The sequence below is a fragment of the Xiphophorus hellerii genome, chromosome 21 (assembly GCF_003331165.1).
Source record: "Xiphophorus hellerii strain 12219 chromosome 21, Xiphophorus_hellerii-4.1, whole genome shotgun sequence".
Classification (NCBI taxonomy): domain Eukaryota; kingdom Metazoa; phylum Chordata; class Actinopteri; order Cyprinodontiformes; family Poeciliidae; genus Xiphophorus; species Xiphophorus hellerii.
In genome coordinates, this window is record NC_045692.1 from 22,820,734 (window position 1) to 22,836,998 (window position 16,265).

The following is a 16,265-nucleotide window of genomic DNA, read 5'->3' on the forward strand; positions in this document are numbered from 1 at the left end:
GCTCTCGCAGCTCAGCGCCGCTTCGGCCTATTGGCCACCGCCGGGGTTCCAGCCACCGCAGAAGCTCTTGCACGGTTTCCAGAGCAGAAGCCCGATCGCCACCGCAGAAGCTCTGCCGCAGTTTCCAGCACCGCCACCTGCCAGGCGCCGCTGAAGCTGTCGCGCCTTTTCCCCGCCCGTCCACCGGGCGATACGCATTAATGCGTTCGGCAGCATTCCCTGACGACTGTCAAAAATTCTGGTGCAGATCGGTCGATGCATCGAGGAGATATAGCCGATGTATCAACTTAGGGGGCGCAGTGGAGTCAAATTACATCTCAAACCCATTGGGCTCTTTAGAGGTGAACAAAGGTCATACATATCCAGTTTGGCGCCAATCGGATGATTAGGGTGACCATATTTTACTTTGGGAAAACCCGGACGACCTGCAGCGGGGGGGGGGGGGGGGGGGGGGGTTGAAACCAGAACACCCCTTGGAGCGGGGGGGTGCTGGACAGAAAGTCTAAAAGCGGGAAAACTACATACATTTGCGCTTTCGCATGTTGTTGGCGTACTGACCAGTGTTGTATAAAGTACTGAAATCTCAGAGTCAAGTAAAAGTACAAGTACCTCTCCAAAATACGACTTTGGTAAAAGTCGAAGTCACTGACTGAAATGTTACTTGAGTAAAAGTCTTAAAGTATCTGAAACGTCTTGTACTTAAGTATGGAAATTACTGTAAAAATGGATGTACTCAAGTAATGTAATGAAAAGTACAAGTAAAAAGTAAAACAAGGCAAGTGTGAATGACATTTCTTATATTTTGGTAAACTTGTCAAATAAACTTAAAATAATGTACCCAACCAAGTGCAGACAAAATTAAACCTGCTAATAAATTGTTCCAGTTTTAAAGAGTAGCACATGTTAATGGTTTGTGGTTTTGAACTTGCATGCCTTTCCTATATTCGTTAAATTTAGTCTAAATTGCTATCGCTATGGCTTCTGTCCCCCATTGAACTAGGGTGACCAGACGTCCTCTTTTTCCCGGACATGTCCTACTTTTCAGACCTAAAAAGATGTCCGGGGGGAATTTAAAAATTGTCCGGGATTTTGGTCAACTGCCTCAAACACATTACATAGCTTACAGTGCATTATAGGGCACGGCGCTGCGTGTCACGTAATCCCTGAGCCGCGTCAGTGCGGGCAGCACTCTTCTGTGTTCGTCCCTCCCTCCCACCCGCTGTACGGTGTTCTGATTTCTGATTTCCCCAACAATGGGAGAAGCGAAACAGGTGTATCCTATTGGAGGTGATGAACAAGCCCAGGCAAGCAGGCTACGGACTTTGTTCGGTAGCCTACTTGCTAATCAGTAGGTGGGGTCAAAACACTTTGTTTCTCTCTCTCGCTTTTTTGTAACGAGTAACTAAACCACACATTGAAAATGTATCGGAGTAAAAGTACGCAATTAAGTTCGGAAATGTAGTGAAGTAAAAGTGAAAGTCATCAAAAATTTTCATACTCGAGGAAAGTATGAAGTACTCCAAAATATACTTAAGTAAAGTAGTGAAGTATTTTTACTTCGTTACTATACAACACTGGTACTGACAGCCATCTTCTGATTAAGAACTGCACTGACGCGGCTCAGGGATTACGTGACACGCAGCGCCGTGCGCAGTGCCCTACAATGCACTGTAAGCTTTGTAATGTGTTTTGAGGCAGTTGACCAAAATCCCGGATGATTTTTAAATTCCCCCCGGACATCATTTTAGGTCTGAAAAGTAGGATATGTCCAGGAAAAAGAGGACGTCTGGTCACCCTACGGATGATCCATGGGTGAATTAGAGCCAAACGTATGAATATGGCGAGGGACTGATATTTGCCATTTGGCCACGCCCACACGGTTCTGCCAGCAGCGAGCATTGACAGAGCTCATCATCCGAATCATGTGCATTAGGTCAAGAGAGCCATAAACGGAGCTTTCCAAGGAAAAATACGGCACTTCCTGTTCTGAGGGGGCGGGGCTTAGGGGACGTCATAATATCATGACGTAGGATCGTCCGGCATCCCACCAGGAACACTCAGGCCAATTTTGGTGCAGCTCGGTCAAAAAATGTGGAATCCAGAGGCAAACGTACACCAACGGTGTTGCCGCCATTGAAAACTCTTGGCACTTTAAAGCAAGCGAGACCAACTTCCTGTCTGTCATCCAACACAGAATCACTTTGATTAGGTCAAGAGAGCCATAGATGGAACTTTACAAGTTAAAAAAATAGCACTTCCTGTTCTGAGGGGGCGGGGCTTAGATGACGTCATAATATGATGACATAGAATTTTCAGGCATCCCACCAGGATCACTCATGCCAAGTTTGGTGCAGAAGCTATCGACCGTTCACAGTAAAATATGAGACTTCCTGTTCTCAGGGGGCGTGGCCTACGTAAAAAAACGTGCTTACTGTATTTGTTCCTTGTAGTATTGTTTGTTTATTGTTACTAAATATAGCTAAATATGTTATGTACTCTTCAATAGATATAGCACTTTAGCAAGTTCCATGCAGTTATTCGCACTGGGAGAAAGAAAGGCGTTTTTGGCGGATTGCCAGGAATAGAAGCACACGAACATTTCCTCCCACCCTTTCTACCCGCTCTCTCTCTCTCTGCTCTACTCTCTCTCTCTCTCTCTCTGCTCTACCCGCCCTCTCTCTCTCTCTCTCTCTCTCTCTCTCTCTCTCTCTCTGCTCTCTCTCTCTCTCTCTGCTCTACCCGCCCTCTCTCTCTGTCTCTCTCTCTCTGCTCTACCCGCCCTCTCTCTCTGTCTCTCTCTCTGTCTGCTCTACCCGCCCTCTCTCTCTCTCTCTCTCTCTCCCTCTCCCTGCCTACCCCTCTGTTTCGGTCTCGCCCCCTCCCGCCTTTTCTATTTTTTCTGTACCTCCCTCTCTTGTTTCAACACACGTCACGGGTCCGGATATTGCGTGATCTGAGACTGTGTACGTCCAGTTGTAGTTCATAGCAGTAAGACAGCCCACCTCCTATTACAACAACCAGCCCCCACCTTTGGGGCATCTCAGACTGCAGCTGAGCAGTGAAGTTTTTCTCTTTTTTCCTCTCTCTTCTATTTTGTTCTAATACAGAAGAAATTTAAAGCATAAGCTTTAAATTAACTCAACTAAAACACAGATTTTAATAAAAATAATCATTGTTTCTGTCACACTGAACCATGTTCAACATTACTTAAATGTATATTTTACTGTAAATAGAGTTGAATAACTGCATGGAACTTGCTAAAGTGCTATATCTATTGAAGAGTACATAACATATTTAGCTATATTTAGCAACAATAAACAAACAATACTACAAGGAACAAATACAGTAAGCACAAATAACTAAAATAATCAATTTATTTTGAACTAAATTCAAAAATAAAAAGCTGAATAATAAGGAAACTGCAACTGACAGAAAAACTTAAACTGAATTTCAAAAAGTGAAACAACTGCTTAAACATATAAAATGAGTAACATACCGACAGTGATCGTTGGTTCAAAAAACCCGGAATATGCTGATCAAATTCCTAAAATTTCCAAGAAATGGCAGAAGCGAACAAAAGGACTTCCATCACCGTGGCCGGAGAATGGGAGCTTTGACTTATCCCTTTGCGAACAAATGGAAGCGAGAATCACCGACTACAAAGCAAAAAATAAAAGTAAGAAAAGACAAGCTAAAAGAGAATTAGAATTTAACATTTTACAACTATTCAAGGAGGAAGGTGAAAAATACAGGAAGAACTTAAAGCAGCAGCTCATTGAGCTCAAAAATAATTATGAAAAGCCAAAGGATGATGAAATGATTCCCGCAGGATTGTATCCAGCCCTGAAAGGAGTCCTGAACATTACAGGTGATTTTGGATACAGGACTGATGACCAACTAATACATTCCAGACAAAGTAATGTTGCACCACCTCAAAATAAAGAGCCGGAAGCTCAATCAGACGCATCATCTACAGTGCATGCAGCACTGCCAACAGTAGTTCAAACACCAGTTCCACCCAGAGGTGCACCACAGACGAGCTTAAGCTCACCGGAAGATGAAGGTCCACCTCAACGAAATTATAGCATAATTAATGAGCATGCAAAAAGTATGCAACCATCAACATCACATGCTAATGCAGATGGCTACAAGCTAGCTGGCAGACATTCTACATCAATGCCACCAATTCCAAACGGAATTCAAACCACTAATGTTGGATGCTCCACAACGCGGACAGTTGGAAATAATAAAATTCTTGACTGCTACGCTGGTCATGCAGAAAGTCGCAGAAGCAGAGATGCTTATTGGTTAAACTTAGACCACAAAGGCATTGATTTGCAAAATGATAACAATCAGACGCTGATACAGGAAGTGGAAATGGAAATTGATGAAAGCCTTGCACGATTAGTTGAACAGGAGCATGGATGCGAAGATGACCAAGACGGAGCTGGTCCATGTACGAGCACACCTAATAAAATTCAACACCCAGCCCCAAAACGAAGAGAATACAATTTGAGATCCAGAGCTAACATACGCAAACCTGACCGTTATGACCCCTCAAAACAATTACCAATCATATTAAAGGGAGACGTTGCTCAATACATACCATTTGCCTCGATGGATCTGATCGGGTTAGTCTCGCGGCTGCCAGACATTCATAACGGCGCAGGAAAATGGATAAGAATACTAGAAGAAGAGACAGTTGGCAAAATTTTGGCACTGGGAGACATCAAAGCCATTTTTGCAAAAGTTCTGGGAACTGCTACCATGCAGAACGTTTTGAAAAACCACCCATGGATGCTGCAAGAACGAGCAGATGGAATTGAATTTAATATATGCCGGACGGCAATCTGGGCTGCCTTGAGGGCAGAATTTCCTATTAAATTGGACCCCGCGACCTTGAAAGGGGAACCAATCGGTGACTCAGAGAATCCAGCATCTTATGTCGCCAGACAGTTGAGAAGGTGGAAGGAGGACATGGAGTCTGGTGTTGATGAATCTCCAATGATTGCAGCTGTGTTTCGGCAATCAATAGTGGATGTGATGCCACAACCAGTGCGCACCAAACTTGAAGAAGTGGTGGCGCTGATGTCAATGCCGCACAAGAAATTTCGTGACCATGTGGTGCATGCAATAGAAAAATACAGAAGAAATGAACAAAAACTCGCTGACCAAGAAAAAAACATTCAAAGGAAACTGGCTCAGCTGCAACTTGGAGAACTTCAAAGCAGAAGCAAGACAAAGACTCAAGCTGCAGTGGTGAGGGGGGACCAACATCCTAGCCCGAACGTAGCCAACCTTCCTAACGCAGTGAGTACAGCTCCACAGATGTACCCTCCAGCTCCACAAATAACTCAACCTTCTCAACCAGTGGTGAATGTTTACCCACAACCATGGAACTCACTTCCATCTGTGCCCCGAGGAAGACAACAAAGAAGTCCCTCATGGCCAAACAGAGGACGAGGCGGTCCAACTAGAGCACCCGGAGCATGCTGGACATGTGGTGTTTTCGGACATCGCGCTGACCAATGTCGAAATGGTGACAACTCATTCCAAAGACGGCCGCGTGGTAGAGCCAGACCAGGTCCACCGACAGCTCCATACAATCACCAAGCAGTTCCTTATAACCAACAGGGAACTCCATACGACTCACAAGGAGTCCAATACGATTCACCAGTTCAACAAAATTCACCAACTCAATTCAATCCACCAAATTTTGGATACTAGGGATGCCCAGAGGACCCTAGGGGAGAAAATCAATACCCAATTCTAACCACAGGTGCGGACGACGAACCAATATTGAAAATTCAAATTGAAAACAGAGAAACACCAATGTTGGTCGATACAGGAGCAGCTTACACTTGTGTGAGTCCAAATTATGCAACGCATCTCCCCATGTCTGATAAATTTGTATAAACAGTAGGGTTCTCGGGAACAAGACAATTAATCCAACTGACAGCTCCTGTTCGACTTGTAACTAATGACAATGAAATAAAAATACCTGTTGGGTTCCTGGGTGTTTCCTGTCTGTGGTTGGGGTTGCTGTTTCCCTGTCCATCCTTCAGGGGGCGCCTGGCAGCCATTCCTGGAGGGCGTGGACCAGCTGATATTCATCACCTGCACTGCATGATCTCATTTGGAGGAGCATAAGAGGAGGAGGCAGCCCACACACCAGTGCCAGAGTGTTTTGCCAGTTTTTGGTATTACAGGCCATCTGAAGTTCTCCAGTGATCGAACTTTGTGAATTTCTAGTGATTCTTTGTTTTTTTTTTGTGCCTCCATAGGAACTCTCACTACAGAAGCTGTGAACCCCTTAGTGGAAATCCAGCGTAGAACCTCTCCTTGTGACGCCGGTGGATTATTGCCCACCGGATGCCCAAGTCCCTGAATCCCACCTTGGTGATCAGATCTCCACGCTCGCTGCCCTCCTCTCTCCGGCCATAACGAAACCCGCCCAGATCTCGTCCGCCCTCCAGAGCTGCCCCACCACCATTAGCGAAGCAGCAACACTCAACCTCAAGTAATCCGCCCAGGATCCTTCAGATCTCCCCCCCCCCCCCCCCCGGTCCGTATCATCTCAGCTGAAGTAAGAACGTTAAGTTTTTTGCTGTTTACCATTTCCTCCAGTCATCGAACTCACCATACTCTCTCACCCTTAGCTCCAACCAGAAGCATCGAATCCTCTCCGGACCAGTTTTTCCCCTTTTCCTCTGACTGTCATTCCCTGCAATAAATATCATTTTACTGATTTCCCTTGTTCTGTGGGTGTTCTTGCATGTGGGTCAGACGATTAAAACCCAACATGACAATACCAATTTTGGTATCTGATCAAACACCAATTAATCTGTTGGGAAGAGATGCTCTATGCAAATTAAAAATAAAAATTTGGTGTTCTCCTCAGGGGGTGTATGTTGAAAAAGAAGGTGTGGATCTTCAAATGTACATGCAACAAAATGAAGCTAAAGTTTATTGGTTGGGAGACATAAATAACTCAATTGAAGAAGTAATTTCTAAATGGGGTCAATACATTCAAATACAAATTCCTGAAGCTAAAAAACCATTTTTAGATTATCATTGTACAATGTACTATGACATTTCAAAAAGCACAGAGTTTGAAGAACAATGGGACAAAGAAACGCAAGGTGAATCAGTGAACCTTGCCTCCCAATACATTGTCGTTGGGAGACAAGGAGCAGCTCTCAATGTAGAGATGAATGATTTCATTTCGCAATGGTACAATGTTGTAGAATCTGTACCACACATAACATTGTTTGTAAATAAAAACTTTCATGCAAAAGATCTTGGACCGATGATGAAAACTGCGACACAGATTAAATGGGAACAAACAGAAAACCCATTAATTTTTCAATCAGAGGATGCAACAATGATCAAAATAATAAGTGAAACTTTTATGACAGCAAAACCACAGGTGGTAACTGTACCAATTAATGACACAGAACAAACAGAAGAAAAAGATGAGTTGGATGAAAATCCGTTAATGCATGACATGTTGAGACAAGTTCCTGAACCAATGTGGTCAAAACATGAAACAGATGTAGGCCTGGTAAAATCAGCCAAACCATTTAAAGTAGAACTGAAACCAAATGTTAAACTTCCATTTCGTGTACAATATCCATTAAAAGCTGAAGCAGAAGAAGGAATCAGCAAAACGATTGAAGGATTATTAAAAGCAGGAGTGTTGGTGGAAATTGAAAGTCCATGCAATACTCCAATTTTTCCAGTTCTAAAAGCAGATAAGTCAAAGTATTGTCTGGTACATGATCTTCGCACAATAAACGATGTGGTGGAAGATAGATCTTCGGCAGAAATGCCCAACCCCCACACACTTTTAACAGCAATTCCTGCTGAAGCTAAATTTTTCACAGTAATTGATCTGTGTTCAGCATTTTTTACCATCCCTGTAGCGGAACAATCTCAATACCTGTTTGCATTTACTTACAGAGGTAAGAAGTACAGCTACACACGATTACCACAAGGTTTCAAACACAGTCCACATGTGTTCAATCAAGCTCTTCGACAGGACTTAGAAGGAGTGGAAATAAAAAGCACATTGCTTCAATTTGTTGACGACATTCTGATAGCGTCACCTACATTGGAGGATTGCCATCACGATTCAATAAAAGTCCTTGAAAGACTGGCTGAAGGGGGATATAAAGCCTCCAAAGAAAAACTACGGTATTGTCAGACACAGGTAGAATACCTGGGCAGACAACTCTCAGAAGGGAGTATCGGCATATCACCTTCTCAATTAGAGGGTGTCAGCAAAGCTCCATGCCCACGAACAGTTGGAGAAATGATGACATTCCTGGGCATGACAGGTTTCAATGCTGATTGGATTGAAAGTTATGCAGAAAAAACAGCACCACTCAGAGAACTCATGAAAGAACCAGGTTATCAAAATCAAAAGACTTTGCTAAAATGGACAACTGAAGCGAAAGTAGCTTTTGAAACTCTAAAATCTGAAATGCAGACTGCCCCAGCACTAGCAGTTCCCAACTATGATAAACCATTTTATCTATATGTTGCAAACAAAAAAGACATGTATGTCACAGCAGTTTTGATGCAAGAAACATGTACGGGTCGGAAAAAACAACCAATTGCTTATTACAGCACAAAATTGGACAATGTAGCACAAGGCTGGCCACCATGCTATCAAGGGCTAGCAGCAGTCTACCATGCCTATGAAAAAGCTTCAACCATTACAATGGGTTATCCAGTAACTATATTAACTCATCACAAAATCGCAGAGTTGATAAATCTAGGAAAATTTGTTGTAACACAGGCAAGAAGTTTGCAATACATGCTACTTTTGACATATCCAGACATAACAATTCAAAGATGCATCACCAACAATCCAGCAAATGTGATTCCTTTGGATTGTGACGGAGAGCCGCATGAATGTGTAGCAGAAACAATGAAATACACTAGACTCAGACCTGATTTGGAGTCTACACCATTGCCTGACGCAGAAGTCACATACTTTGTCGATGGGTCATGTTTCAGAGACCACCTAGGAAACCACGCAGGTTTTGCAGTGGTACAACAAATAGGTGAAAATTTTGTAACCGTCAAAGCTGAAAAATGTGACCAACCATGTTCTGCACAACTTGCAGAACTTAAAGCATTAACTGAAGCCTGTAAAATGGCTAAATCAAAGTCCGCAAATGTGTTCACCGATTCTGCTTATGCCAACGGCGTTTGTTTTTTATTTGCGGCAATATGGAAGCAAAGAGGTTTCAAAAGAGCAGATGGAACCCCAGTACAACACAAAGCACAATTGAAAGAATTGATTGCCGCCATTATGCTTCCTTCGAAGCTGGCAGTGAAAAGTTCAAGCACATCGCAAAGGTAATGACATTGTAATAAGAGGTAATAACATGGCAGATGAATCGGCAAAAACGGCATCCAGGAGCCAAATGGCCATCTTGGCACCTGTAGTAGCCTTAGAACCAGCTTTAACACCAGAAGATGTTATTTTGATGCAGCAACAAGCAAGTAGCAGCGAACGCGACCTTTGGGTGCGCAGAGGTGCTACGATGAGTGAAAACGGCTTATGGAGGTCTAACCAAGGCCTACTGATGGCACCTGTAGCGTTATTAACATTACTGGTCTCAGAGGCCCACGGTTTAGACCACAGTGCCCGAGCAAAAGTCTTGGAAAATTTGAAAAAACAAGGTTTCTGGTCTCCATACATGCAAGACATGGTGGATGAAATTCTAAGCCAGTGTGAAATATGTGCCGAAAACAATGCTCAAAAAGGCATAGAACCAGGTATTGGACACATTCCAGTTCCAGAAGGACCTTTCAAACACTTGGTGATAGATTATGTAGACATGCTCAAACCAGTTCAAGGTAAAAGGTACATGTTGGTGATAATTGATCGTTTCAGTCGATGGGTCGAAGCAGTACCATCAAAAACCTTAGGAGCAGACACAGTTATCAAATTTCTGACAAGAGAAGTGATTCCAAGATTTGGAATACCATCTGAAATCAGTTCAGACAATGGCTCAGCTTTTGTACAAAAAGTCGTTAAAGGCATTTTGCAAAAGCTACAAATCAAACAGCGTTTTGGCTCAGTCTACCGTCCTCAAAGTTAAGGTTTGGTTGAGCGTATTAATGCTACTTTAAAGGCAAAACTACGAAAGATTTGTGCATCAACTAAACTAAACTGGGTAGATGCTTTGCCACTAGCACTAATGAGCTACCGCATGCAAATGCACAGAAGCACGCATTTAACCCCGCATGAAATGCTAACTGGCAGACCGATGCCTGTGCCGCAATGGAGGTTACCTTTTAAAGGACCTCCCCTTGAGCAGTTGCAAACTGAGTTGAAAGACTATGTTGAACAACTAACTGCTATCCATAGAGCTATCTATTTGCAGGAAAAATCCAGAAGTCCAGAGTCGGCAGTGTTGGAGCCATTGGTGAAGCCAGGTGATTTGGTGTACATCAAGGTGTACAGACGCAGATGGCATGAGGCCCGATGGGAAGGACCTTATGAAGTCAAAAAAGCCACCCCAACGGCTGTCCAAGTAGAAGGAAGTATCACTTGGCATCATTTGACTCATTGCACTAAAGTTCAAAATAAAGACAGAGTTAAACTTGAGTTTGACAAGGAAAATGAGCAGAAGCCTCACAGCAATGAGACTGATACTGATAACTGTCCAACTGTGGATGTTGACAGAGGTGGTGAGCCATGCAATGGCGGCGACAGCAGAGACGAACTCATACAATCTGCAGCCGACACCACGGGACAAACTGACCACGACGAACCAGAATGACAGAACATGGACTCAAGAACAGCCTCTAGGGGGACAAACGGTGACTTAGAGACGACTGCTCTTGTGAAAAGATCCATCTCCAATGAGAAAGATAAGTACCACACAACTTATAAAATTCCAGACAAGTACATGCCAGTGTTCTTTCCAGTAAATGTCAACTTAGATGTTTCCAAGAAATTAATTCGTAAAACCAGAAATGTACACTTAGAATGGAAATGGACATCAAGTTTAACAGAGACTGCATTTCAATCAAAGTTAGAAGCAGAGTATGAAACCCATGTGAGCTATGCTAACCGAAAACTGTGTAGCAAGGCTATTACAAAACAGAGGAACAACTATATCACGGATCAATGTTCAATCATTATGTACATTAGAGATGATGGATTTGACATAGAAGTAAAAATAGGAAGACAGTGGAGTAAAGACAATGATTTTACACATTATATGTTAATGATAAACCCTGACACAAATGATTCGGTAACAGGTAAAGGTGATTTAGAACGAGTAAAAGACACAAAGAAAACAGGTACTGTTGAAATGATGAACGGCAAAGTTAAAATACATATTTCTACTGATGATGTGGGTGACAACATGCTAGGAAGGCCAATAATTATCTCAAGAATGGTGTTAGGCAATGATCGTCGCGAGATGTGTAGATGGTTCATGAATTCAGGGAATAATGTATTAATAACGGATCAGAAGGACACAAAATGTGGCTTACAAATCACAAAAACAACTTGCGGATGGACGATTGAAGCAGATGTTTTAGCTTTTCGAGTAGACAAATCATATGAAATAAAAATTGGAACAGCTGCTGATGGTGAAATGGAAGAGACTAGAGTGATCTGGAGTTTACCTAAGGTAGACACAGAGGTAAGTAATTGTTTAACACTCTATAGCTTCACTAACAAACCCATTACTACTATACCAATTACAACTGTTAAGTCAATCATCACTGTTAAAACACATAAATCTGTTACCAGTAAAGCTCATACAACCATAAAACCTAATGCAGAGATTAAAGGCGATGAAGGAAATCCACAAATAAATAAAGCACTTAAAGTTGTCACACCTACGCCTCTTATAGCAACTGTAGAAGAAGCTCAGTTAAAAATAACAACAAAGGTCTTGGCCAACCAAGCACCTACGAAAACCACCCCGATTGAAAAATTAGTTACTAAATTAACAACTTTAATTAACATGATAAAACCCTCTAAAGATCTTACAACACCAAAATACTCGGATAAAAACATAGTTACTAAAGAAGAGCAAATTGTGACACCTACGACTCTAATACAAATTACCACACCAACCACCGCTAACAAAATAATCGAAACTAATGAAATGATCAACAGCAGTGAAGATTTAGAATTTATTCAAACAACACCTGCGCAAAACCAAGCGGCTAATATATCAATTTCAAATAAATATGGATGTTCTGAAAAAGAAGGTTGTCATGAATACCATGGAGGTCTAGATACATTTTATAAGGAAAGACAGGACAACACAGTAATTCCAAGAGCCATGCATAAACTTCACGACTTTCACCGGACCTCTTTTAGACCAAGAGGAGATCCACTTTGGCAAAGAGCAATTCAGAATACATGGTATACCTGGTCCTGGTATACTGCAAGAGAATTAACACAAAATGACTGCATAGTTTGTTCTGTTGCTCCAGGAGCAGCATCAATTGTTATTCCAGAAAAATACATGTCTAGAGAGTGTGCAATTAGACAACGACAAAGCTGTAAGGAAGGTAAATTTATTCCAGTACTTGATGTAGTATCATTCTTTACAGTACCAATGTGTGGAATGAATTGCAGATTATTATACGGCTCACGTAATTCACACCTTTATATAGATAAATGGGCAGGATGGAGATATGAATCTGTTTGCGCTGACTTTAATATGTCCACGACACAAAGCGATCCTCCAGTGAATTATGAGGTAGATTATGATGCAGAGTATGAATGTTTTGCAAATGGAGGATTTGAACATGATGGAGGAATACACGTAGGAAATACAACAGTTCGATGTAATGTTACTTGGGTTTTATCTTGGTTTAAACATGCTAACGTATCACCACTATTTGTTACAAAACCTGTATGGTATCAAAATCCAGAATTTACAGAAGAAAACTGTGAAAATGTTACTAGGGCTATTCCCCCACTATTTTTTTCTAGGTGATCAGACATTTCCGGTGGCAGACAGCTACTGGATGTGTGGTGATGACATTTTAACCAACATATTGCCCCTAAAATGGGTAGGTCTTTGCACCCTTGTTCGAATGAAAGTGCCAATAACCTTAGTGTATGAAGGAGTTGCAGACATAGTAGGAACGCACCGCAATAAAACAAGGCTTTGTAGAAGCCTGGGGGATTATGGATTAAATGAAGGAGTATATTTGGATCTTATAGGTCAACCAAGAGGAATTCCTAATGAATTCAAAGCACGACACGAAGTCGCTGCAGGATTTGAATCAATCATTCCCATGATCGGAATTAATAAAAATGTTGAATGGATTAACTATATTTATTACAACCAACAATGAATGATAAACTTTACTATTGAAGGATTTATGGCCCTAGGAGAGCAACTTCATGAAACAAGTAGGATGACAAGACAAAATAGACAAGCATTAGATTGGCTCATGGCCAAAATGGGCGAAGTTTGCAAACTTTTTGGCAACGAATGTTGTACGTTTATTCCAAAAAATACAGCGCCGAAAGGTGCATTTAGAGTAGCAATGACCAAACTGAATAAACTGAAGGAAGAAATGAAAGAAAATGCGGGAAAGAACAACTGGCAATGGAAAAGTCTGGAGGAAATTTTAGGTGGATGAGGAGCCTTAGCAGCCAAAATAGGAATAACTATAGTGGCAGTACTAATTACCATTTTTCTGCTTGTGTGTTGTGTGATCCCTATCATGAGGAAATGGATCGTGGGGACTGTATACAGATGGATGACCAAGGACAGCGGACATCACACGGACTAATGCACAAGGCCGCCTGGACCGATGAACCCATGACCGATTCGAAGGACTGTTAAGCTCAAGGACATTTCGATGCCTGAACTAAAAGCGTTATGGTTTGTTCAATAATCTAAGGAGTTCAAGGAACTGAACCAGAACTTGGGGAGGAATAAAATGGACTCATGGGGAAGACACTGTTTGTATACACCATTACACATATTTTTACACAGTTATATGCAATTATATACGATACAACACGGGTGGCCTACACATAGTTAATACATTAGGAACACGTGTGAATGTGAGAGCATATGTGGATGAGCACAAGCTATAAGCAACAATGTTATTTCTATTAAGACTTTGGTTATTACGATTCACTATTTCATTATTCAATCACTTTGAATTATGCGTGTGTTTTGGACATTCCTTCATAACTGTCATCAAGATTATGTATCAATGTTGATGTGTTAATTGATGTATTACTCATTGTCATGAATACTCTAATTTTAGTCCACTGTGGATCCATGATTGTATTACATTTGTGCCAAAAACAATCTGTTATTGGCAGTTGCCCGAGGCGGCGGGGACCATAAGGTAGTTTTTTTCCTGAGACAAGACATGGACAAAGGGCCAACAGGGTTTTTCGATCTTATACAAATGGAAGGATAATCATGGAAGCAATGGACAATTATGTTTAATCTATGTATTGGAATTATTATATTGGTTGATTCACACATGAAGACAATATTATCTTGTCACCAATTTCTATCAGCTTTTAAGTGAACTTTATATACATTTATGAGGGTTTATAATTGAGGATTATATTCACATGTAGTCATGGCACTTACTATAGCAATGAATAAAAAACAACTGCTAAGGTTAACTAGATTCCACTTGAAAGCGGAATAGGGGGATTATGTAAGAGCGGAAATATTCCTTATAGGGTTGTTTTTCGCTAAGGAAATCTGGCGCCAAAGAAGGTCGATTTGACCTGGCTCCCAGTTCCTTGTGTGTGCGAAGCCGAAGTGAGACCGAAAGAATGTCTGAGAAATAAACTGTTTGGATAGATAAGAATAATAATGGGCTTGTTTTGCACCTTTGAAATGGAGCAGATGTTGGAGGTCAATAAGTCTTAACATTCCAATACACAAAGAAACTCCAATACACACTCATTTGAAAGCTGATAGAGTTCTTACGTAAAGACACACGTCAAACACGGGCAGTAATGCTATTGGTCAAAACTTACCAACTTACACCAATGAAAATGAGATTCTATAAAACAGACTGACTCTAAGAATACGATGAGATTTTGGGGAGAATTTTGAGAATTGACTTTGTATTGTAAGTTGATCTGTGGAACAGTGTAATAAATCTCCACCCACCGTGGCCTGCAGTTGAAGAACTCGTCTCTGAGTGTTATTTCTCATCTATAATTATAATTAAGACCTTTTCTGATCCAACACTGTCAAAAAATCTGGTGCAGATCGGTCGATGCGTCGAGGAGATACGGCCGATGTATTAACTTAGGGGGCGCAGTGGAGTCAAATTACATCTCAAACCCGTTGGGCTCTTTAGAGGTGAACAAAGGTCATACATATCCAGTTTGGCGCCAATCGGATGATCCATGTGTGAATTAGAGCCAAACGTATGTATATGGCGAGGGACTGATATTCGCCGTTTGGCCACGCCCACACGGTTCAGCCAGCAGCGAGCATTGACAGAGTTTATCATCCGAATCATCGTGATTAGGTCAAGAGAGCCATAAACAGAGCTTTCCAAGGAAAAAAAAGACACTTCCTGTTCTGAGGGGGCGGGGCTTAGATGACGTCATAATATGATGACATAGGGTCGTCAGGGATCCCACCAGGGTCACTCGTGCAAAGTTTGGTGCAGAAGCTATCGACCGTTCACAGTAAAATACAAGACTTCCTGTTGTCAGGGGGCGTGGCCTACGTGATGTCATCATTTGACCATTGGATATTATTCTACACCCGATGATGATCAATAACTGAAACTTTGGTGTCTCTGTGAGTTTTTGTGTTAGAATTACAAATTATTTAATTTTTTCCTCTTCATTACAACATTGAACTGTCATTCCGTAGGGCAATGCTGCCCTCTGGTGTCGAATTACTGAAATAATGAAACTATTTCAGTGGGCAGCAGAGGGCAGCATTGCCCTACAAATGACGAACATGGACTGTTTATTATGTAATTACACAGAAGATCTCTCTAATTCATTCTGAGGGGGCGGGGCTTAGATGACGTCATAATATGATGACGTAGGATCGACGGGCATCCCACCAGTATCACTCAGGCCAAGTTTGGTGCAGCTCGGTCGAAACATGTGGAATCTAGAAGCAAACGTATGGCATCGGCGTTACAAGTCACTTCGCCACGCCGCCACACCCAGCTGCTTCATCGCAGCCGGTCAGGGCTTGAATCCACAACACACCAACATGTCTTCTGTCTCTGGACACAGTTTCATGTTGATT

At 41.9% G+C, this 16,265-nt stretch overlaps 1 protein-coding gene and 1 long non-coding RNA gene across 3 annotated transcripts in view; one reads left to right on the top strand and one right to left on the bottom strand.

Moving 5' to 3' along the window:
* The window catches only part of drosha (drosha ribonuclease III), a 533,117-nt gene that overhangs the window by 238,920 nt on the left and 277,932 nt on the right, over positions 1-16,265 (bottom strand). The window lies entirely within an intron of this gene.
* Positions 6,550-6,749, top strand: LOC116711485 (uncharacterized). Its single transcript, XR_004337245.1, has 2 exons — positions 6,550-6,586; positions 6,660-6,749. It is a non-coding gene; the product is annotated as an uncharacterized LOC116711485 (long non-coding RNA).